This window comes from Hemicordylus capensis, chromosome 1 (assembly GCF_027244095.1).
Source record: "Hemicordylus capensis ecotype Gifberg chromosome 1, rHemCap1.1.pri, whole genome shotgun sequence".
Classification (NCBI taxonomy): Eukaryota; Metazoa; Chordata; class Lepidosauria; order Squamata; family Cordylidae; genus Hemicordylus; species Hemicordylus capensis.
Window position 1 is genome coordinate 11351691 of NC_069657.1, and position 25956 is coordinate 11377646.

At 46.1% G+C, this 25956-nt stretch overlaps 1 protein-coding gene across 2 annotated transcripts in view; it reads left to right on the forward strand.

Annotated features, from left to right (window-relative positions):
* Positions 1–25956, forward strand: part of DAAM1 (dishevelled associated activator of morphogenesis 1) — a 254671-nt gene that overhangs the window by 123538 nt on the left and 105177 nt on the right. The gene's annotated exons all lie outside the window — the stretch shown is intronic.

Consider the following 25956-nt stretch of genomic DNA (forward strand, 5'->3'; position numbering starts at 1 on the left):
CTTAGTGAATTATATATAAAGAAGAAGATGGTAAGCATGCAGCAAATTTAAAAAACCAGCCTAGAACTGGTGGAATCGATGGCATATGGGCATACAAAGCGGCTTTATACAGAGTTAGACCACTGTTTCATCGATGCCCCTATTGTCTGCACTAACCGCCCAGAGACGTAAGTTTTGGGCGGTATAGAAATACGTTAAATAAATAAAAAAAAACTGGCAGCAACTCTGCAGGGTTTCAAACAAGGGGCTTTCCCAACCCTATCTGGAGATGCCAAGGATTGAACCGGGGATCTTCTTCATGCCAGGCAGAATGCAGCATTCTTTTCTCACACGAGGCAGGTCTGAGGCTGAGAGGCAGTAACCTGTCTAAGGCCGCCAGAGGTCATGAGAGGTGACATTCAAGCCAAGGGGAGTACTCTTTCCTTTCTGGCCACCAGCTCCTACTGACCACCATACATATTTCCTCCTGGAATTAACCAGGGAATGATGGGACATCATGATCAGCCCTATACATGCAGCACTATGTTCAACGCACTTACATTCTGGGCACAGTGGTCCTATGCAGAGATCTGTATGCATGCACAGTTGTTCACATGTTACGTTGACCCACACATATACTACTAGTATGCTTCCTACCTGTACCCTGCATATGAGAGGTCTGTACCCAGCTTCAGTTTGAAATAAATGCCGGTATAGTCATTCATACAAACATATGCATGTGTACACCTTTACAGTGTAAGGTCTGAACAGGGTTATGCTGTTGCATGATTCCAGTTGCACATTTGGGGGAGCAAGAAATGGTGGCCCCTTGTGGGCACCCAGGTGGTGCCGTTTAGGGGGGATTAGAAGCTGGGCTTGTACAAGATTGCCCTGTGGAGACCCAGCTCTCATTAAAGGCTTTGTATGATCTTTATTGTGATTGATGGCCCCAGGGCCTAATGTGTGCTACATGATTAAATCAAAGTATCCCTTGGAGGGGAAAAGAAATTCCCTCATTACTGACTTTCTTTGTACATTAGATTTCTGCACCCGCTGAGCATAAATCTCTGTGACTAATACTGGGCACAGGGGCTACCGATCTGGTGGGCAAGGCTCCATGTGCCCCTGGTTAGCAGGTGCAACATAAGAGCTAGCAGCATAAATGCACACTTCAGAAAGTAGAGTTTCAGCGCAGTGGCTGTGCATTGACAGCAGGCTGTCTGGGAGATCAATGTTCAGGAAAAGCTCGCAGAAGGGCTGGGGCATTTCTAGAGTAAAGATAAGGAGGGAAATGGAAACAGTCACCTTAGATATCCAAAAGGATATCTGAATGAAAGGGCGAAACAGTTGCTCACTACTGAGGGGTGGATCGGAAACAAAGGCCATGCACACACAGGATAAACAGAGGAAGAACTTCCGCGTGATAAGATCCTTTGTACAATGGAATGAGCTAAGGAAGTCGTGGAGGTTCCCAAGAAGAGGGTAGGCCAGTGCAAGGCCCAGGCTCCCCTCGGCCCTAAATGTGGCTCCCTGGTGAATAATTTGTTAGACCCTGGCAAAGCTTAAGCTGAATACCCCATACAGCCCCCGGCACCATGAGGGGCAACTGTTCCCAGTGCTGCATTTTGCCCAATGCTGGTGAGACTCCTTTAAGTGAAATGGAGCCTTGTTTAAGCCCCAGTGCAATCTGGGAACTCTATAGGGAAAGTGCTGGGAAGGGCTATGCCCGCCTTCCATGCTCGCCTTCCAAGATGGCCCGCCATGTCCGCCTTCTATGCCCACTATGCCCGCCTTCCAAGATGGCAGCAGAGCTCAACAGGGATCCATGTGGCTTAAAGGCTATTGTCCCCTGCTGGGAAAAGCACAGAATCGTGCAGAGGTCAGTGCAGTGGGAAATGGCTCTCACAACAAACGGTTTTGGTTTCTTTGTTGCCAAAGTGGCCCCCGCTTGAAAAGTAGTGGAGAACACTGGATTAGGTCTTTCTTTGGCAGACAATTCAGCTTAGGAGATTCCTTTAGGAGGGGTTATTCTAGAACAGGGGTTCCCAAGCTTGGGTCTCCAGATGTGGTTGGACTACAACTCCCATCCTCCCTAGCCCCAGTGGCCGTTGGGGCTGGGGGTGATGAGTTGTAGTCAGAACACATCTGGAGACTCAGGCTAGAGAACTCCTGTTTTAGCTGATCCTTTCCAGCTCTGCTGTGTGTTTCAAAAGGAAAGGGGGACCCACTTTTAAGCCAATGAGTAGATTTCAAAGAATAAATGTTGCCTAGCATGGCAGGAGAAGGCAGTTGGCTTCATGCCCCACTTATGAACGTCCCCCAGGCATCTGGCTGGCTGCTGGTGGAAATGAAAGATGGATTTGAGGGGCTTCTGTCTGATCTGTCCAGGCAATTATGTTATCCAAGTCACGGGTGAGGTCACTTGTGTGATCTATTAATGCTTTGTTTGTGCACATTTCTCGTGGTACGCTGATATGTGTTAAATTTACAGAAGAGTGGGCATTTTAATCTGGCCTCTGTTAAGAGTGTACAGTACATTCAGGATCACTTAAGAGTGTGTGCCTTGTTGAAGAATACCAAGGTCCTCAAAATGCAGCATTCTTTTCACTCACTCACTCACTCACTCACTCACTCACTCACTCACTCACTCACTTCAAACAGGTGCCAGGTAGTCCAGTGACAATTCCATCGGCCAGTGGTCCACCTGAGACCAGTGATGTGCTTTCTATACAAAGAGCAGGGTCACATGATACCGGAACTGGCAAACAGCCAGTTTCTGGAGCTCGGCAGCAATCCTGACTTCCTCTGAGACCAGGCAGAGCAATCTGCTGGGACTGGTTGTGTCTTCTGAACCTGCCATGTTCTCATATTCCGCCCTACTTGTTTATTTAATTAACATATTTCTATACTGCCCCAAACCCACATCTCTGGGCAGTTTGCAATAAAACAGCACAGCTTAAAACAAAATCAAAACATTGGCACAACTTAATTTAAAACAATGATAAATTCTAAATTCTGATTTTGGATTTATCGTTGATAAAGGATAACTTCTAATACTTACTGTTCTGAACCTGACATCTGTAACCAGCTTCAGATCTTAGTTACTGATGTTGTGTTCACAACTGCAAGTGGGGCAGAGATGCATAGGTTGGCATATTGACCCCAGAACCAACAGCAAAAAGGAGAGTTGAAGGGGAGTAGTCGTCACAGTAGAGAGAATCTATTGGAATTGATCACAAGTTGGAAAGGGTTTTAGCTGGTATAGTGAAAAGAACTTGTTGTAAGGAGTGACTCTTGATGCAAACCAAAAGGTCACCACATCTAAAAAAGGACATTGTAGAACTGGAAAAGGTGCAGAAGAGGGCAACCAAGATGATCAGGGGCCCGGAACACCTACAATAAGGCTACAACACCTGGGGCTTTTTAGTTTAGAAAAAAAGATGACTGTGGGGAGATATGATAGAGGTCCATAAAATCATGCATGGTGTGGAGTAAGTTGATAAAGAAAAATCTTTCTCCCTCTCACATAACACTAGAACCAGGGGTCATCCCATGAAATTGATTGCCCGGAAATTTAGGACCAACAAATGGAAGTACTTTTTCACACAGCGCATAATCAACTTGTGGAATTCTCTGCCACAAGATGTGGTGACAGCCAACAAACCTGGATGGCTTGAAGAGGGGTTTGGATAACTTCATGGAGGAGAGGTCTATCAGCAGCTACAGTTGGAGGGCTATAGGCCACCTCCAGCCTCAAAGGCAGGATGCCTCTGAGTACCAGTTGCAGGGGAGTAACAGCAGAAGAGAGGGCATGCCCTCAGCTGCTGCCTGTGGCTTCCAGTGGCATCTGGTGGGCCACTGTGCGAAACAGGATGCTGGAGTAGATGGGCCTTCTTGGGCCTGATCCAGCAGGGCTGTTCTTAGGTTCTTAAAAGTATAGGAGATTGTGCAAGTCTGTAGACTCCAATTTAACTCATTGGATGAGCCACTGATGAAGACCAGGAAAGTTTGAAAAGCGTCTGGCCAATTTATCACCAACAAACTGACCACTTAAATGTTACATCCAACTCTTTCCTTTCCTTTTTATATTCTTAAATTATCTTCAGGTCTCACAGTATATATTATATGTTGGGCAAAGGTAAAGTGTGCTGTCAAGTCGATTTCAACTCCTGGCGCCCAAAGAACCCTGTGGTTTTCTTTGGTAGAGGGGTTTACCATTGCCTCCTCCCGCGCAGTTTGAGATGATGCCTTTCAGCATCTTCCTATATCGCTGTTGCCCGATATAGTACCAGCGGGGATTTGAACTTCAGGGTTTTTAAAATATCTTTTTAAAAAGAATTATTTTGCCTTTATTTCATGTGATTTTTACTTTTACTGTTCCTGGGAGTTTAAGTTATTTGATGGGTCTGTGTGGTATGTTTAGAACATCATTTTGTCTTGGTTTAGAATGCTTCTGTTTTTGGCATAATGATCCCCTCACTGGAAGCTGGGCTAGGAACATAGGAAGCTGCCTTCTACTGAGTCAGACCATTGGTCCATCTAGCTCAGAATTGTCTATGCAGACTGGCAGCGGCTTCTCCAAGACTGCAGGCAGGAATCTCTCAACCCTATTTTGGAGATGCCAGGGAGGGAACTTGGAACCTTCTGCATGCAAACCAGCATGCAGATGCTCTTCCCAGAGCGGCCCCATATCTTACAGTGCTCACATGTAGTCTCCCATTCAAATGCAAACCAGGGCAGACCCTGCTTAACAAAGGAGACAATTCACACTTGCTTCCTCAAAACCAACTCTCCTCCTCTGCCAGAGGCTCATTCATTTCATTCATTTTCGCACTTATATCCCGCTCTTCCTCCCAGGAGCTCAGAGTGGTGTACATGGTTATTTTTATCCTCACAACCACCCTGTGAGGTAGGTTAGGCTGAGAGAGACATGACTGGCCCAGAGTCACCCGGTGAGTTTCATGGTTGAATGGAGATTCAAACTCGGGTCTTCCTGGTCCTAGTCCAACGATCTAACCACTACACTACGCTGGCTCATTGCTGCGCCCCAGGAACTGGCTGTTCACTGGCTCCTGTATTGTCTGAACCCACCCAGTGTGTGTTATCCTGACCACCTTATATACTACCTGATGCTGGAGGCCTTCAGAAAATGGCTGTAGCCCTCACACCCACCTGGTGCTTGAGCTTCTGCAGGCATCTGGGTGGCCACAGTTAAGAGGCATCCCTCTTAACTAGACGGGGCAGCCCTTCCCTCCCCATTCACAAATTTGTGAGCTGGGTTAGCCTCAGGCGTGTGACTTGGCAGAGGCCGTTCTGTGGGCTCCAAGGCTCAGCCAGGGGCTTGTTTGATTGTGCAGTTTTTAATATATACGGTGAATGCCGAGGCACGCAGAAGAGCCCCCCAAGAGCTCTGGATTGTGCTCCCACTTGTGGCATCCCGTCTGCAGACCGTGCTGCCCTCTTGAATCAGTAGGGCATTCTGTTCCCTCCCCCCCCACAGGCACGCCCCTCCCACCCTTGGCTTCCACACATGCCGCGTTGCTTCACCCAGGCTGTGCCTTGCGAGTGATCAAGGGGGCTCCAAGTGATGAGAGACAAAAGCAATCCTGATTTAGGAGGATTTGGATTTATTACATAATGGCCGTAGTGAGGGCAAGCGAGCGGCTGGCTTGGCCGCTTTTCGGAAAGGGGGTGGGGTGGGGGGGGAGAAGCAAAGCCGCAGCGTAATAGCAGGTCCCCGGGCAGCGACCCAAAGAGGGAATGCAGCCTCCATGAAACAGAGCAGCCGTGCCGGGGCTCCGATTGAGAGAGGGATTTTCGGATTAGGATAGAAAGGGGCCTTTGAAGTCTTTTCAGCCCGTGTATGGGCCTAATCAGAAAGGGAAATGAGGATACTGGGATCGCCTCTTCAGAGGGATAAAATACAAATTTAAAAGTAATATTGGTGCACTTGGACTTGGCTTGCAGCTAAGCCCCCCCACCCCACCCCAACCCCTTCCTTGTGGGCGGACCCTCCTTGTTCCGAGGAAGGGAGACCTTTAGGCTGAGGGAACCCCGGCACAGCAGGCTCTGGAGCTCAGCTGGGCTGAGGTCAGGGAAGAGGGCAGGCAGGGTGTGTGTTTCGCACAGAGTTCTGAATGGAGCCATTTCGACTCGGTGTTGTGTGTCCTCCTGGGAATGATGCAAGGGGTTCCTCTTGCATGCCCTCAGGAGGACTGTTGTGCACATGCAGGATTGCCATGGAAGTGTGGGGTGGTTTGCATGAGAATGCCTGTCTGCTTTCATTTGAGAGACAATGATGCTAGCCCTCATGGCTGTGGCAGCTACGGCACTTGAGAACATCTGACCCACACCCCTGCTGTGAGGCAGGACAGTCTAGCCACCTGTTTTCCCACAGTGGGTCCTGCGTGATTGCGACTGCGATGTGCCCAGCCAAACTTTAGCTTGAGACTCACAGTACACACTGCCTCTGGCACATAGGAAACTGCCTTCTACTGAGTCAGACCCTTGGTCCAGCTAGCTCGATATTGTCTACACTGACTGGAGAGCTGGTCTTGTGGTAGCAAGCATGGCCTGTCCCATTGCTAAGCAGGGTCTGTTCTGAATTTCATTTGAATGGGGGACTTGATGTGTGGGCACCGTAAGATATTCCCCTCAGGGGATGGGGCCGCTCTGGGAAGAGCAGAAGGTCCCAAGTTCCCTCCCTGGCAGCATCTCCCAGATAGGGCTGAGAGAGATTCCTGCCTGCAGCCTTGGAGAAGCCGCTGCCAGTCTGTAAAGAAAATACTGAGCTTGATGGAACCATGGTCTGACTCAGTATATGGCAGCTTCCTATGTTCGTTTGACGGCCAGCAGCTTCTCCAAGGTGCCAGGCAGGAGTATTTCCTAGATCTATCTGGAGATGTTGCCAGGGAGTGAAGCTGGGGCCTTCTGCATGCAAAATGGATGCTGAGTTATAGCCCCATCCTTCTGTGCATGCAGTTCTCCTTCCCACATAGGACATGAGCAAGCTGGGTGCTTGGTACCATCTGGAGGGACAAATGCTCTTCGTGATTTTTGACATCCCAGAGATGGAGAATAGGCTATAGCCTTGCAACACTTCCAGTTTTCGATGTGGTGTTATGCTTTTATTATCGTGACTCTTGGGCCCATTGTGGCCAGATTTGCAGTGGTGTGTTAAAAGTTTTTAGAAGTTCTAAAACCACAAAAACTACTATAAAATGCTATGAATGTATATAAATATTCCTCATATTTGTATCAGTGTTGTCAGAAGAATGGAAATGACACTTGGCAGCAATGTCCTCTGACGATTACGCCATAGAGCAGGGCTGCTCAGCTTTGGCCCTCCTTCAGATGTTGGCCTCCAACTCCCATAATCCCTGACTATTGGCCATTGTGGCTGGGGATTATGGGATTTGTAATCTAAAAGCAGATGGAGTGCCAAAGTTGAGCCGCCCTGCCATAGAGAGAGTAGAGCAACTTGTTCATGGTTACCCTAACTCTGACCCTAACCCTTTTCTCTGTGCAAACATGGGTGCAATGTTACCCTAATCATTTGGGGGGTAGGGATACAGAAGAGAAAGCTCTAAGTGCAACCATGCCATCCTCTGTTTTCCATTTCTCGCAGGGTAATTTTTGACTAACAAGCAGAAGGTTGCCAGTTCGAATCCCTGCTGGTACTATTATCGGGCAGCAGAGATATAGGAAGATGCTGAAAGGCATCATCTCATACTGCGCGGGAGGAGGCCACGGTAAACCCCTCCTGTATTATACCAAAAGAAAACCACATGGCTCTGTGGTTGCCAGGAGTCGAAATCTACTTGACGGCACACTTTACTTTAAACGTTGCCAAAACTCACTATGTTTTCCCTGAGATGCCCAAAATTTGTGGGCCTGGCTCATGGACTCACAGGCAGTTTCCCCGCTCTCAAGGCTCACTTCAGGTTTCAGAGCCCAGCTTGTGCAGGCCACCTTTTAAAAACAAAAAAAAATCCTACCCAGGGGACTCTTTGAGCAGGCAGATTGGCAGCTGGGAAGAAGGATTAAACACCCACCACCTGCCTACCCATAATGCTTTGCAAATGCTATCCCCAGAGCGTCCTTCCATTGTGGGAATACTATTTCCTTCTACTGTTGTTGTTGTTTTTGGGCGGTGGTGGTTTTTAAAAGAAAATATGTACACTTGTATGCTGTCCTTCATTCAAGACTCTTGGGGCAGCCTACATAAATGTGCAATGCAATAAAAACAATGCTGAAACTGGCAGTGAAATAAATTAAAATTACAGAGCAAAACAGAACATACGCAGCAGAACCCACACCAGTCCTTTAAAGCCGGCTTTACCACATGCTAGAAGATCCGGGCAAATTTTATTTATTTATTAAGACAGTGGGGTTGGTGTCAGAGAAGCCCCTCTGGGCAGAGCATTTCCACAAACTTGGGTGCCACAGCCAAGAAGCCTGCCTCTTTGGTTACATGTCGTCCTGCTCTCAAGATGGTCAAGGGTAAATGACAGAATCTGGCACCAAAGAATTGCAAGGGAGATCTGCTGGATCGTGGAAACATTTGATGAGCTTTTGAAATGAAGCTGGGTGTGCAAGTTATCTGTAAAATGAGAACAGCGAAGGAACAAAAAATGTGGAATAACCTGAGAATTGGTTCAAGCCAGATTATAGGCATATTTTAATAGCTTAGTGCAAACAGCCAGATGGAAATCGCTCAGTTGGATTTTGTGGAATGAAAGCTCTGCCCTCTAAACCTGATGTTTCTGCAAGGCGCTTTTGTTAAATTGCAGCAGACGTTGCAAGTTGGTGTACCCAATATATGAAGCTGCCTTCTACTGAGTCAGACCCTTGGTTCATCTAGCTCAGTATTGCCTACACTGACTGGCAGCAGCTTCTCCAAGGTTGCAGGCAAGAGTCTCTCTCAGCCCTATCTTGGAGATGCTGGGGAGGGAACTTGGAACCTTCTTCATGCAAGCATACAAGTGCTCTTCCCAGAGCGGCTCCATCCCCTAAGAGGAATACCTTACAATACTCACACATGTAGTCTCCCATTCAAATGCAAACCAGAGCAGACCTTGCTTAGCAAAGGGGACAAGTCATGCTTGCTACCACAAGACCAGAGTACTCCACAACTTTCCTCGAAGCTGTCTAGTATAAGGGAGTAGTTTGTTTTATTTTCAGACTTTGAGCGGGGTGTGTGTGTGTGTGTGTGTGTGTGTGTGTGTGTTTTAATTGATTTCCAAGCTTTGTTAATTAAGCTTGTTGCTTGTTCTTGGGTTCTCTTCACAGCTGTGAAATTAGTTACTTAATTTATTGCAAAAATGAAAACTGAGTGTCTCACACACAACAACCCATTGCGGTGCCTGCACTATCGCTCCGTGAAGAGAAATTCCTGTTACCAGAGAACATGTGATAAAATCACAGGATACTGGCAAGAACGGCTGCTTTGTGTGCTTAGAAAGCAGCGGTGGGCATGGTGATACCTAGTGGTTGGTTGGTTCAAACTCTAGTTGGCTTGCTTCAGCTTGTACATGTTCTGCAGAGCAGCACTAGGTGCATGTTTGAAGCATAATGGTGGTAGAACAGACCATAATGTATTGAAGTTGGGTGGTACGTTCAGCCAAATCAGTAATTCACAGAATAAGGCTGTGCATTGAATCAGAAAAATTATTTTATGACCCATATTGGATGGTTTTGTATTGAATTGATGCAGATGATAAATTGTGTAAATTGGACTGATCCAGTACAAAATCAGCTCACATTTTTAATGTCTCATCAGATTGTATTAGTGAATCAGATGGCTTTTAAAAAAAAATCATGTTCAAAACTTTGTATCTCTCAGGCTGTCTGGGAATGGGGTAACGTTCCATGTATGAAACACACACTGTGGCAGGGAGGAGTTATCTGAGATGTCAACCTGGCTTTTGAAGGAATGACTTTTGTGGCTGCTGAATTCATGCTGCAATGGCTTCATCTCTGCCTCTGTTCTCCTCTAATCTCAGTGCTTAATTTTATTTATTTATTTAGTACATGTGTATATCGCCCCATACAAAAAGGTCCCTGGGTGGTTCACAATATATTATATATATATGATATGTTTTATACACACACACACACACACACACACACACACACACACACACACACACACAATTATTTCCTATGGACTGATGCATGAACCAGTTTGAAGAAAGCAGCCATTTGTATCAGAGAAACAATACAACAATGCCTTGAATTGGATTGGATCCAGTCTTTTCTCTATGCACAGCCCTATCATGCAGTGCATGTTTATGGAATTTGTTGCCATGTGGTTATGGCTGCTTCCTTCGATGAATTTAAGAGTTTAGACAGTCTGTCTTTCTCCTTGAATCTATCAACAGATGCATACCTGTGAAACCAAGTTGCTGTAGGACAGACAATAGGAGAGAGCTGTTGCTTTCATAAGTCTGCTTCTGGGCTTCCTGGAAGTATGGAAATGCTTGACTAACAAGCAGAAGGTTGCCGGTTTGAATCCCTACTGGTGCTATATTGGGCAGCAGCAATATAGGAAGATGCTGAAAGGCATCATCTCCCTACTGCACGGGAGGAGGCCATGGGAAACCCCTCCTGTATTCTACCAAAAGACAACTACAGGGTTCTGGGCACCAGGAGTCAAAATCGACTTGATGGCACACTTTTTAGTTAGAAGCAGAATGCTGTTCTCCTTTAACCCTTCACCTTATCCAGCAAGGTTGCTCTTATGGCCAATGGTATTCATTCAGTAGGAGATGCTTAAAAGCAAAAATAAATTTCTTTTTTTAAGGTTCCATTTACAATACCTGCTCTTTATTTTATTTTATTTTTTAAATAGGGTGGCTTCCCTTTCCTTCCAGTCTGCAGCCAAAAACTGCATCTGTTAGTAATCTTTAGAGTTTTGAACTGAAGCTGTTTAAACAATGAGCCATGTGACCATGAAAGGTATTTGGTCGTTCTGTATTTGCTTATTGTTAGCTTGGTTCTTAAAAAAAAATAAAAATCTTGGGAAATGCGAGAATTAGGTGTAGGGAATGGAGAAAGGACGTTGTCAGTATGGGAGAAAATAGCTTTGTGATATACTGATCTGATTCCTGCCCATATCAGATCAAGAAGAAAAGCTATTCAGTTATGCCCGTCTGTGGAACGGTTGTATGAACAGTGTAATTCCTCAAAGCCTGGTAGAAAGAGTTATCCTGGAAAATGGCTTGTGCTTCCCTTGCATTTCGTCCTCCTAGAGAAAGGCCATTGCAGCAAGTAAACTTGTGCACTAGAGTTAAAACCAATACAAAATATTTAGAGGCAAAGGAGTGGATGAAATCCCTTGGTGCAAAATTGGCATAATCCTCTAAATTTAAATGGGTTGGTGCCAATGTTTACCTCATAGGGAATCTATAGGATTTCCACCACCCACCACCCCCATAATCATTGCTTTCTGGAGCCAGATAGGCAGGATGACTGTGGACAGGGCTAATCTCGTAACTAGTGCATTTAGGAACATAGGGGGCTGCCTTATAGAATCAGACCATTGGACCCTCTAGCTCAATACTGTCTACCCAGACAGTACTGCGCGGAGACATGACAGAGGTCTATAAAATCATGTATGGTGTGGAGAAAGTGGATAGAGAGAAATTCTTCTCCCTCTCACATGACACTAGAACCAGGGGTCATGCATGAAATTGGTTGCCAGGAAATCTAGGGCCAACAAATGGAGGTACTTTTTCACACAATGCATAATCCACTTGTGGAATTTGCTGCCATGAGATGTGGTGACAGCCAACAACCTGGATGGCTTGAAGAGGGGCTTGGATAACTTCATGGAGGAGAGGTCTATCAACGGCTACTAGTTGGAGGGCTGTAGGCCACCTCCAGCCTCGGGGGCGGGGTGCCTCTGGGTACCAGTTGCAGGGGAGTAACAGCAGGAGAGAGGGCATGCCCTCAACTCCTGCCTGCAGCTTCCCACGGCATCTGGTGGGCCACTGTGTGAAATAGGATGCTAGACTAGATGGGCCTCCTTGGGCCTGATCCAGCAGGGCTGTTCTTACATTCATATGTTCAGACTGGCTCTCAAGGTTTCAGACAGGAGCCTGAAATTGAATGCTGCCAAAGATTGAATCTGTGACCCTCTGCATGCAAAGCAGATGCTTTACCACTGAGCTATGGCCCCATCCTGGCCCTGTTGAGGTCGCTAGGTGAGTGTACATGCCCAGAATGGTCCACATCAAGCTAAACTATTAGGCAAATGAGATGGGCAGCCGGACAGAACATGCTGATTCAGATATCCGAGAGGCAGGACGAAGAGTAACAGGAATACCCAGAACCCCAACCAACCACAGAACAAAGGGAGGATACAAGAAGGAAACTCTTCTTTCCCTTCATTCTAACTCCTTGCTATAGTGCCCCCTCTGGCCTCACAGCAGATTACAGCCAAACTGTACCATGGGGCCTTTCGCACAATCGTGTAGGGGGAAGCCTACCTTCCCCACAGGCGATCCAGACAGGGCCCATCTGCACTGCGATCACTATGGTGCCCACCTACATTGCGTTCTAGAGACTGGGGAAATCCCACATTCATTCATTCATTCATTACATTTTTATACCGCTCAAAATGCAAGTTCTCTGGGCGGTTTACAAGACAATAAAACCAACCAATAAAAAGATAAAAGATTTCAACAATTAAAATTTAAAACATTAAAACTATTGAAACACAATTAAAACACAACTGAAACAAAAGAGAGCCAGCGTGGTGTAGTGGTTAGAGTGCTGGACTAGGACCTGGGAGACCCGAGTTCAAATCCCCATTCAGCCATGAAACTAGCTGGGTGACTCTGGGCCAGTCACTTTGCTCTCAGCCTAACCTACTTCACAGGGTTGTTGTGAAAGAGAAACTCAAGTATGTGTAGTATACCGCTCTGGGCTCCTTGGAGGAAGAGCAGGATATAAATGTAAAATAATAATAATAATAATATCTAATTAAAAGCCTGGGTGAACAAGTGTGTCTTGACTGCCTTTTTAAAAGTTGTAAGAGATGGGGAGGCTCTTATTTCAGCAGGAAGCGTGTTCCAAGGCCTCGGGGCAGCAGTGGAGAAGGCCCGAGTAGCCACCAGACGAGCCGGTGGCAACTGCAGACGGACCTCTCCAGTTGATCTCAATGGGTGGTGTGGTTCATAGCAAAGAAGGCGTTCTCTTAAATACCCCGCACCCAAGCTGTTTAGGGCTTTATAGCTTAGAACCAAAACCGAGCACAGTGTATTGGGGGATACGTTGGGTCTCCAGCTGTTATTGGACTTCAACTCCCATAATCCCCAGCCCTAGTGGCCTTTAGTTGGGGATGATGGGAGTTGAAGTCCAATAACAGCTGGAGACCCAACGTTGAGAATCCCTGCTCTAGGCATCCTCTCTGTGCCCTAAGAGCCAGGCTTTGGCTTTGGATTTGGCGCCGTGGCACCACAGCATCAATGTGGATCCTGGCAATTCTCACTGTGAGAACAGCTTCAACATGTTCTAAGCCAGGGGTAGGCAGCCTTGGCTCTCCAATGGCTGTTGAACTAAAACTCCCATCATCCCCAGCCACAATGTATCATGTCTGGGGATGATAGGCATTGTAGTTCAGCAACATCTGGGGAGCCAAGATTGCTGACCCCTTTTCTAAGGAAGGAGAGCTGGTCTTGTGGTAGCAAGCATTAATTTGCTAAGCAGGGTCCACCCTGGTTTGCATTTGAATGAGGGACTACATGTGTGAGCACTGCAAGATATTTCCTTTTAGGGGATGGGGCCACTCTGGGAAGAGCAGAAGGTTCCAAGTTCCCTCCCTGGCAGCATCTCCAAGAGAGGGCTGAGAGAGACTCCTGCCTACAACTTTGGAGAAGCCGCTGCCAGTCTGTGTAGACCAGAAGTCCCCAACTTGTGGTGTCCCAGATGCTGATGGACTACAACTCCCATCATCCCCAGCTACAATTTATTGTGGCCATGGATGATGGGAGTTGTAGTTCAGCAACATCTGGAAGACCACAGGTTGGGGACCCCGGGTGTAGACAATACTGAGCTAGATGGACCTATGGTCTGACTCGGTATATGGCAGCTTCCTATGTTCATATATGCTGTAGCTGTGGCATATCCCAAGACATTTAAGATTGGCTAATCTTGCTACTGTTCAGTGATTTGGTTTCTTATACTGGTGATTTATATTGGTTTTGATTGGGCTTACGTTTATTAAACTCTTTCTAGCTTTGTATGCTGCTTTGGGGTTTTTATCAAAATGAAAAACAGTTCAGATATTTTAAAAATATTGGGTGATTGCAGGTCACTCAGTCTTATTACGTTCAGCTCCAGCCTCCAGACGTTGGCAGTGACTTCATCCCATGGGCCAAATGCATGCCTCCAGGATGTACAGGCACCCAGCTGGCTTTCCTGGAGAGTCTGTCTCCTTTAATGAGGCATTTTGGTCTCATTTGCCAGTTTGCCCAAGGGTGTTGGTGACCGATGAGATCGACTCCTCTTTTTCATGCTCCTTGTAGGGTAGCAATTTACTCTTGACCTTCAAGCGATGGTGTGAAATGAGCAAATTGGTGCATCTGTCAGTTTTCAGTTTTGCGCTTTGGGGGTGGGGGGGAAGCAAAGATTTCCAGCATGGATCTGAATCCGCGCCATCCTCGTAGCCTCTGGCCAGATTTCTGTAAAGGCAGAACTTGAAAGAAATTAAGATGAAGGTGTTGCAAGAGGGAAAAAGAGAGATCATGTTGGGCCAAACTGTTATGTAGCTTTGAGTAATATCTTTCAGTTGAGGTAGTGTAAGAAATGCCCTTTGTTTAGCAGATGTTCAGTGAAGTGTTAGCCTTTGACATAGGAAGCTGTTTTTTACTGAGTCAGACCATTGTCTCATCTGATTCAGTATTGTCTGCTCTGACTGGCAGCAGCTCTTCAGCTATTCAGACAGGCACATGTCCCAGCCCGCCCTTGAAATGCTGATAAGCATTGAACCTAGGACATAAGAACAGCCCTGCTGGATCAGGCCCAAGGTGGCCCATCTACTCCAGCATCCTGTTTCACACAGTAGCTCACCAGTTGCCACTGGGAGCCTACAGGCAGGAGTTGAGGGCATGCCCTCTCTCCTGCTGTGACTCCCCTGCAACTGGTACTCAGAGACATCCTGCCTTTGAGGCTGGAGGTGGCCTATAGCCCTCCAACTGGTAGCCACTGATAGACCTCTCCTCCATGAAGTTATCCAAACCCCTCTTCAAGCCATCCAGGTTGTTGGCTGTCACCACATCTTGTGACAGAGAATTCCACAAGTAGATTATGCGTTGTGTGAAAAAGTGCTTCCGTTTGTTGGTCCTAGATTTCCCGGCAATCAATTTCATGGGATGACCCCTGGTTCTAGTGTTATGGGAGAGGGAGAAGAATTTCTCTCTCTCCACTTTCTCCACACCATGCATGATTTTATAGACCTCTATCATGTCTCCCCGCAGTTGTCTTTTTTCTAAACTAAATAGCCCCAGGTGTTGTAGCCTTACCTCATAAGGAAGGTGTTCTGGGCCCCTGATCATCTTGGTTGCCCTCTTCTGCACTTTTTCCAGTTCTACAGTGTCCTTTTTTAAATGTGGTGACCAGAATTGTATGCAGTACTCCAAGTGTGGTCGCACAATAGTTTTGTATAAGGGCATTATAATATTAGCCGTTTTATTTTCAATCCCTTTCCTAATGATCCCCAGCACCGAATTGGCCTTTTTCACAGCTGCCGCACATTGAGTTGACACTTTCAACGAGCTGTCCACCACAACCCCAAGATCCCTCTCCTGGTCAGTCACCGAGAGCTCAGATCCCATCAGCATATACTTGAAGTTGGGGTTTTTCGTCCCAGTGTGCATCACCTTACACTTGCTAACATTGAGCCGCATTTGCCACTTTGTCGCCCACTCCCCCAGTCTGGAGAGATCCTTTTGGAGCTCCTCACAATCCCTTTTGGATTTCACTACCCAAAAGAGTTTGGTATCATCTGCAAATTTGGCCACCTTGCTGCTTACCCCTGCTTCTAGATCATTTATGAATAAATTAAAAAGCACCGGTCCCAGTACAGATCCCTGGGGGACCCCACTTCTTACTTCCCTCCATTGTGAAAACTCTCCATTTATACCTACTCTGTGTTTCCTGTCTTTCAACCAGTTAGCAATTCACACATGTACTTGTCCCCTTATCCCATGACCACTAAGTTTCTTCAAGAGTCATTGATGAGGAACTTTGTCAAAAGCTTTTTGTAAGCCCAGGTATACGATGTCAACTGGATCACCTTGATCCACACACTTGTTGACACTCTCAAAGAACTCCAAAAGGTTGGTGAGGCAAGATTTACCTTTGCGGAAGCCATGCTGGTTCTCTCCCAGCAGGGCCTGTTGTTCTATGTGCTTTACAGTTTTATCCTTGAGGATGCTTTTCATCAATTTGCCTGGAACAGACATTAAGCTAACTGTCCTGTAATTTCCCAGATCATCCCTGGATCCCTTTTTGAAAATCAGTGTTACATTTGCTACTCTCCAGTTCTCTGGTACAGAGCCCGATTTCAGGGATAAGTTAAATATTTTAGCAAGGAGGTCGGTAATGTCACATTTGAGTTCTTTGAAGACTCTTGGATGGATGCCATCCGGCCTTGGTGATCTGTTATTTTTCAGTTTTTCCAGATAGTTTAGAACATCATCTCTTGTCACTTCTCTCTGACTCAGTTCTTTAGCCTCCATCCCTAAAAAGCCTGGTTCAGGAACAGGTATATACTCAGTATCCTCTGCCGTGAAGATGGACACAAAGAACTCATTTAGCTTCTCTGCAACCTCCGTATCCTCCTTAATAATCCCTTTCACTCCCTCATTGTCTAATGGCCCAACCGCCTCCCTGGCAGGTTTCCTGCCTCTGATGTATTTAAAGAAGTTTTTGTTATTCCCCTTGATACTTTTAGCTAAATGTTCCTCAAACTCTCTTTTAGCCTTCCTTATAGTCACCTGGCATTTCTTCTGCCAGAGTTTGTGTTCCTTTCTTTTCTCTTCATTTGGACAGGCCTTCCAATTTCGGAAGAAAGTCTTCTTCCCTTTTATGGCTTCCTTGACGGTACCCGTTAGCCATGCTGGCATCCTCCTGGACTTAGTGGTACCTTTCCTCCTTTTGGGTATACAATCTAACTGGGCTTCTAGTATTGTGGTTTTGAGTAAATTCCATGCACTCTGGAGCAAAGTGACTCTCCTGATTTTCCCTTTCAGCTTTCTTTTCACCATACTCCTCATTTTGGAGAAGTTTCCTCTTCTGAAATTCAAAATGTCTGTTTTAAACTTCCTAGGTGAATCTCTCCCCGCATGTATGCTAAATTTGATCACACTATGGTCTCTGTTCCCTAAAAGGTCGATGACACTGAGATCATGCACCAGGTCCTGGGTGCCACTCAGAATTAAGTCCAAGAAAGGTGGCCTTCCTTCGACAACAGAGCATTCAGATATTCCCCCTCCCTACATGACTGGTTGATAATAGGACGCACCCCTCAAATCACCAAGACTGTTCCATCACAACCACCATAGATCTGCTGACATGCCTTGGCTTGCAAATCAGTTACAAGAAATCCACCCTCACCCCAACCAGGTGCATAGGATTCCCCGGACTTCTATTCATAAGAACGGCCCTGCAAACTTGCAGTAACATAACACTAGTCTTGAATGCAAGCTCCAGATACTGTACAACCGTTTTGTGCTAGTGTCAAGTCCTTCTGCCCGTGGTAAGCTGTTGTTTTTAGGCAGGCTAGAAATGTGAAGGTTTTGCCTCTTTGCAGTTACTTACAGCCTTAGGACTGGAGCTAGTGTCAGTAACCTGAAGGGGAGCCAAGAAAGAAGCTTGGCCATCTGGACTTGGCTTATACAGCAGCAGGCCCTGTGTGTTAAAGCAGGCATGCCCTGCCCATTGAGAGAGGCACAATGAATGGAAATGCCTGCAAAGTGGCTTTCCATTCAGAAAGCATTAATCTAGACTTCCCCTCTGCCCAGATCTGCACTGCAGGCCCAGGCTAAGACTTTCGCCCATTGTGAGTCACATCTGCAGTGTTCTTTCCTTTTGTTAAATCTGTTGTAACAGAATGTCTTTGTCCCAGCCCAGGGGGTGCCATGACATATCCCCCTTCTGTTACCCAGCCAGAAGGTCATGCACCCAACCCTGGGGCACAGAGACAGGACTGGGATAGTTCTGTGGGAATCCTTCTCTGCAGCTGTTTTCTTTTCCAGCTAGGACAATGTCGGGATCCTGGTTTCTAAGTCAAATAGTTTACTTAAAAATACAAGGAGAGACTGCAGGACTGTGACTTGGGGGACACCACAGTTTGATCCTGGCTTGCAGGGAGCATTTGACCCACAATTTCCTGGCTTGGATTCATGGCAAACTGTGTCTTAACATAAACTTTAATCCCTAGACATTGCTGGATTACAACTCCCATTATAGCCACAATAGTACACAAGTCATCTGGGGGTCAGTATCATCTTATTCTCGGTGTGAATTCTGATAAGGTCTGCACCCCTACACATGGAAAATAGTGATGGCATTGCAATATTTTCAATGTGCAAAGCCTTTATTGCCCCAACCATCAGGCCTGCAGCAAATTTTTACTGTTTTAAAAACACAACTAATACTACTTTTAAAAAAAGTGGCTGTTGCTGTCAGAGGAGGAGAGCTGGTCTTATTTATTATTTTTATTTTTATTTCTTCCATTTTATATCCCGCTTTTCCTCCAAGGAGCCCAGAGTGGTGTACTACATACTTAGGTTTCTCCTCATAGCAACCCTGTGAAGTAGGTTAGGCTGAGAGAGACGTGACTGGCTGAATGGGGATTTGAACTCGGGTCTCCCCAGTCCTAGTCCAGCACTCTAACCACTATACCACACTGGCTTGTAGTAGCAAGCATGAATTGCCCCCTTTGCTAAGCAGGGCCTGTCCTGGTTTGCATTTAAATGGGAGACTACATTAGATTGTGAGCCCTTTGGGGGCAGGGAGCTGGTTTGTTTTGTTTTTGTTTTGTGTATGTATCAAATTTGTATACTGCCCCAAATTTTTATCTCTGGGTGGTTTACAGCGATATAAAACAGGTTATCTATGTAAACCACTTTGGGAACTGTTGTTGAAAAGAGGTATATAAATGTTTATCATGTTTGTACATGTGAACACTGTAAGATATTCCCCTGTAGGAATGGGGCCGCTCTGGTAAGAGCACCTGCCTGCTTGCATGCAGAAGGTCCCAGGTTCCCTCCCTGGCAGCATCTCCAAGATAGGGCTGAGAGGGATTCTTGCCTGCAACTTTGGAGAAGCTGCTGCCAGTCTGGGTAAACCATACTGATTGTAGTACTCTCCGTGGAGTAATTTTTGGAGGACATTCCTCTCAATGAATGTTTCCCAAAAATTACTCGACAGAGAGTACGACGATTTGTTCATTGTTACCCTGACCCTAACCCTTTCCTCTGCGGAAATGACTGCAATCCTACCCTAATCATTTGGGAGGGAGAAAGAAGAGGTGACAATGCAGAGGAAGAGAAAGCTATAATCATCTTGGAGAGACCATTTTACTCCCGCATTGAAAGAGCTACACTGGCTGCCCATAAGTTTCCAGGCAAAATACAAGGTGCTGGTTATAACCTATAAAGCCCTACACAGCTCAAGCCCTGGGTATTTAAGAGAATGTATTTTTTTTTTTACCATGAACCCAGCACCCATTTTGATCATCAGGAGAGGTTTGTCTACAGTTGCCACCAGCTGCTCTGGTGGCTACTCAGGGTTGGGCCTTCTCTGTTGCTGCCTCGAGGCTTTGGAAAGCATTCCCTGTTGAAATAAGAGCCTCCCCACCTCTGGCAACTTTTAAAACAGCAGTTGAAGGTAAAGTGTGCTGTCAAGCCGATTTCGAATCTTGGCACCCACAGAGCCATGTGGTTTTCTTTTGGTAGAATACAGGAGGGGTTTACCATTGCCTCCTCCCACGCAGTATGAGATGATGCCTTTCAGCATCTTCCTATGTCGCTGCTGCCCAATATAGTATCAGTGGGGATTCGAACTGGCAAATCTTCTGCTTGATACTCAATCATTTCCCCGCTGCACCACTTGTTAAGACACATCTATTCACCCAGGTCTTTAATTCGATACTATTTTAACAGTTTTTTAAACATTGTTGTAAATTTTACATTATTGTAACATTTTAAAAACCTTTTTGTTTTATTTTGTTTGTATAGTTTTATTGTTTTGGGTGGTATACAGATATGACAAATAAATAAATAAAAGTGCAACAATGCTATTACCTGCCTTGCATCTCTAGGAGGGTAGGTGTTGCCAAAAATCACGGTGAGCATTCATCCCCTGAGATGGCAGCCCTGGCCAGACATTGTGGGCCTGCCTCAAGGACTAGAGTGGCCAAAGGGGAATTGTGACTGGGGATGATGGGAGTTGTAGTCCAGCATGAGCTGAGGACCCGTGGTTTAAGAAACCAGAAAGTCTTTTATGAAGCTCAGCAGTGAGAGGAGGAGGGAGCACTTGAGTTAGTTCCCAGTCCTACAAACCACAATGTTGGATCGAGAATGTGACTTCTGAACTGAGTCTTCCACTATAACGAGCGGCAGAAAACGAGTCCAGCTGCTCGTCTAATTGCTGCTTCAGATCGTGCTGCGGTCAGAGGCACAGCCGTTGGGACTGCTTGCTTAATACACATCCGAATCCTAAATGCCTTGACAGTGGCCCATCAAATCCTTAAACACATGCACACAGGAGAGTGGCCATTGCACAGGAACCTCTATTAGAAATCAGTGCGGCTTCCTCCTGCGTAATGCATTTAAAATCGGGCTGCAGACTGAGATATGAAAACATTCGTGTCCTTCCTCCTCTTCATTGCTCACTCTCCAGTGTGCAGCGCCAGCTATTTGTTTGAAATTTGCTCTCCCTAATTGGGCTCTGCTGTGCTTAATTGAGAGTATTCTTGAATATTCTCTCTCTCTCTCTCTCTCTCTCTCTCTCTCTCTCTCTCTCTCTCTCTCTCTCTCTCTCAATGACTTGGGGGAGGTGAGGAAAGAGGAAACCTCTCTCTTTCCGCTGCATAATTCCAAACAAGCTGTGCACCTCTTGCTAACTTGCCTTCTTTTCAGAGACCTTTTGGGTTTTCTCCCTTGTTTCGGACTTGAGCCGAAACGAAACTTGGAGGCTTGCCTCTTCCCGGTGCTGCCTGACCTCAGACCAGGTTAGCTCAGGCCCATGTCCTGTCTTGTCTGCACATCAGCAAAAGTCAGGAAGCTGCCATGAGCATCCTGCAGCTGGGCCAGAAACACAGGTGTGGAGATGAGTGATCTTTTCCCCCCAAACATGGTTCACAGTTGGTCATTTTTGCTAGACTTGAGCCAAATTCTCGCGAGTTTCAGTTTTCATGTTGAAATGTGAATTAGAGGGAGAGCCTTTCGTCAAACAGCTGAGAAAATTGCATGGTGATAAAAAGCATTTCTCTGCTTAAAATTAAAATTTAAAAAGTCCAAGTCCTGGGTGCTGATCAGAGCTTGGAGTTTATTTTAATTTATTTAATTTATTGTTAAATTTATATACTGCCTTTCATTAAAAACAATCCCAAGGCGGTTTACAAAAGTTAAAACACACATAATAAAAATGACAGTTAAAAGTATTAAGCTAAAAATATGAAAACAAATCTGATTTAAAATAGATAATATACAAACACAAAAACTATACATGGATAGTTGAGCTGTGCAAAAACATCTGGAATCCGGTGTCTGGCTTCAGCATTGGGACCTAGGAAGTTGTCTTATACTGAGTCAGACCATTGGTCTATCTAGCTCAGTATTGTCTACCCAGACTGGCAGCGGCTTCCCCAAGATTGCAGGTAGGAGTCTTTCTCAGCCCTGTCTGGAGATGCCAGGGAAGGTTGATCAAGCTTCTGATCAAGGCCAGGGTAATAGTGGCCAGCTCCACCTGAGATGGCAATGGGTGTAGTCAGTGCAGCAACCGAAGCTGGTCAAAATCACTTGGCCATAGCTGCTGCCGCCACCTGAGCATCCGGGAACAAGCTGGCATCTGGTAGTACTCCCAAATGGCAAACCTGACCCTTCAACGGGAATGCGGTCTCAATCAAAGCAGGCCAGCAACTCTCCCTTTAAATGGGCAGCAAACAGAAGGCACATCCTGGGCAGTGGAAGCAGCAGGGAAGATGTACCTTCTTTGTGGCTTTGGAGGGTACAATAAGAGAGAAAGGGCCTGCTTCATGGTGCACCCAGTATCTGGAAGATGCACAGAAGACCCACTTGGCACCTGTCTGGCCATCCATTGGTACTCCATTGAAGATCTGGATTTTTCAGCAGGCTTCTAGTTAACTTTGCTTTGAACATAGGAACATGGGAAGCTGCCATATACTGAGTCAGACCATAGGTCCATCTAGCTCAGTATCGTCTTCACAGACTGGCAGCAGCTTCTCCAAGGTTGTAGGCAGGAATCTCTCTCCACCCTATCTTGGAGATGCTGCCAGGGAGGGAACTTGGAACATAGATGCTCTTCCCAGAGCGGCTCCTCCCCTGAGGGGAATCACTTCCAGTGCTCACACTTCTAGTCTCCCATTCATATGCAACCAGGGTGGACCCTGCTTAGCTAAGGGGACAAGTCATGCTTGCTACCACAAGACCAGCTCTCCTCTTTGGGTAGTATCTGTTGGTCTTTATGCCTGCTGGGCTGTTTTGCTGCTCTTAATTCTTGTTTTTTTGCGAAGTATGTTTGTTTTATTAACCCTGACTGTGAGCTTCTTTGAGCTTTCATCTGATTGGACAGGCAGGATATACATTTTCATATAATATATATAAGCACATATTGGAGCCTTCCCCATGCAGCTGTGTGTATGAATCACACCTCGCAACACATGCCAGACGAAAGTAATTTTCTTTGTTCCGTGCACTGTGAGTAGATCCTCCTAGGAGAGCACAAAGCAGACAGCATAGAAAGGATGCTGTGTTGGGCCAGGTTTGCTGGTGTGATTGTGGACCACTGGGAGTTAAAACTGCTTTAAAGTGGTCTTGGATACTGTCTCCTGTTTGATGATAGATGTCTTTAATTGGCTCTAATGTTGAATCTTTAATGTTTGCTTTTGGAACGAATTGTGTTTCACTACTGTTATTAGCTGCTTTGGGAGACGCTGTCCAAGCAGGATGTGGACTTAGAAACTAAAAGTTCTTTAGTGGAACATTTCTTTCCTATATTAAAACATAACTTCAAAAGGGATGCTTTCCCAGTACCTAGAAAATAGTTGCTTGTGTGACGAGTCTGTAGCTGGGTGATAGAGTGCATACATGGCATGCAGAAAGTCCCAGGTTACAGTGCTGACATCTTCTGGGAAGGGCTGGGAGATACTGGTCTGAAACTCTGGAGAGTTGTTGCAGTTAAATGTAGACTAGATATTCCCAAACTTGGGGTCCGCAGATGCTGTTGGAAGTTGTAACCCATCTCGGGACCCGAGGCTGGGAATCCCTGCTCTGCAACTCCCATCAACCCCAGCCACGATTGCTGAAAAGCACTGTGGCAGTGGATGATGGGAGTTATAGTCCAGCAAGATGTGGGGGCCCATGGTTGGAAGCCAGTGGTGTAGACAATATTGAGTTAGATGGATCAGTGGTCTGGCTAAGTAGAAGGCAGCTTCCGGGGGGAGGAGGAGGAGGAGGAGGGATGTAGCATTGTATGTGTACGTACACATGTATGTTGTAGTCCAAAAACGGCTGGGGCAGCCTACGTTGAGCAGATCTGATCTAGATGCAGAATGACAGAGCAAATAAGGAACGGCTTCCTCGAGCAGACTGGGAGATAAACTTCAGGCCACCTGCTGGTCACTCTGCCCTGGGGCTGGAATTGTGCTGTAGCCATGGGTCTCTGCTTCTGGGGTTCTGGGGGGTGACTGAAGGAGGTACCGGGAGTGGCATGGGGCAGCGTTCCCAATAACAGGGGTTCCTAGATGATGTTGACTACAAATCTCATAATCCCCAAGCAAAATCCATTGCAGTGGGGGAATCTCGGAGTTGCAGTCCACAACTTCTGAGAATGTTAGAGGGAACACTGCATAGGGGTCCTGCTTATGAAGCTCTGGCTTGGTGTTCCCAGGTTCCTCTGTGGGGACTATAGGGGGAACAATCTTTGGATGTCACATAGGATGCTGCCTTATATACCAAGTCAAGCCTTTTGGTCCATCTAGCTCAGTATTGCCTACACTGACTGGCAGCGGCTTCTCCAAGGTTTCAGGCAGGAGTCTCTCTCAGCCCTACTTGGAGATGCTGCCAGGGATTGAACCTGGGGCTTTCTGTAGGCAAGCAGATGTTCTACCACTAAACTAGGGCCCCATCCTCTGAGGGGGATATTTTATTTTATTTATTTTAGCATATTTGTATACTGCCCAAAACCTATGTCTCTGGGTAGTTTACAATAACTGCTCTTCCCAGTATCTTACAGCAGACAATGCTTTCATGTAGTCACCCATCCAAATGAAAACCCAAGTAAGTGCACCTTGCTTAGCAAAGGGGCCATTTATGCTCACTACCACAAGGTGAGTTCTCTATGAGCACCTCTCATTGGGGCCAGAAGTCCCTACTGGGACTTACTAGTCCTCCTCTCTTCCAATAGGGCCACCTCTGCTAGTCAAAGTCAGTCCCTGGCTACTGCAGCTGTTGGGGGCGGGGCAGAGTTCCAAATTTTAAGTTTCGCAGTTGCCACCCACCCGATCACCAACAGCAGAGGCATCTGGATAAAGACTACAGAAGAAGAACTTAATGGTTCACTTAGGAGCAGGCAGTCCTTGAGCTACCCATGCCATTCAAGGATTTGTAGATTAAAACCATAAGCCACCTAATGGTGCAGAGGGAAAATGATTTGCCTAGTGAGCAAGAGGTTGCTGGTTCGAATCCCTCCTGGTATGTTTCCCAGAATATGGGAAAACCTATATCAGTCAGCAGCAATATAGAAAGGTGCTGAGAGGCATCATCTCACAATGCGTGGGAGGAGGCAATGGTATAAAACCCTCTACCAAAGAAAACCACATGGCTCTGTGGTCTCCAGGAGTCGACACCGACTCGACAACACAACTTTACTTTACTTAGATTAAAACCAGGACTTTGAATTTTCTGAGAACTAATCAAGAGCTCTGAACTCAGAGGGAGGTTCCAACCTCAAACTGGTATGTTAAGGGACGCCAAAGGACAGATAGTAACTGATTCAGAAAAGATCAAACAGCGATGGAAGCAGTATACTGAAAATTTGTACAGCAGGGACATCAGCATCCAAGATACTCCAGAAGATATCCCCTACTTGCAAGAACCTCTAGTACAGGAAGATGAAGTTAGATCAGCACTCTGGTTATTACCAAGTCGGAAGGCTACAGGGATTGATGGAAAAGCTACAAAAATATATCAGGCAACAGAAGAAGAATTAGTCAAGGCTCTAACCAAACTATGCCAGCAAATTTGGAGAATGACATAATGTCCAACAGATTGGAAGAGGTCAGTCTACATACTCATACCAAGTGCCGTCACGTTGGTGTCAACTCTTAGTGACTACATAGATAGATTCTCTCCAGGATGATCTGTCTTCAACTTGGCCTTTAAGGTCTCTCAGTGGTGCATTCATTGCTGTTGTAATCAAGTCCACCCACCTTGCTGTTGGTTGTCCTCTTCTTTCCTTTCCTTCAACTTTCCCCAGCATTATGGACTTTTCAATGGAGCTGGGTCTTTGCATAAAGTTTCTGAAGTATGATAGTTTGAGCCTGGTCATTTGTGCCTCGATTGAAAATTCTGGATTGATTTGCTCTATGATTCATTTATTTGTTTTCCTGGCGGTCCATGGTCTCCTCAACAGTCTTCTCCAGCACCAAACTTCAAAAGCATCAATGCTTTTTCTATCTTGCTTCTTCAAAGTCCATCTTTCACATCCATAGAGTGTAACAGG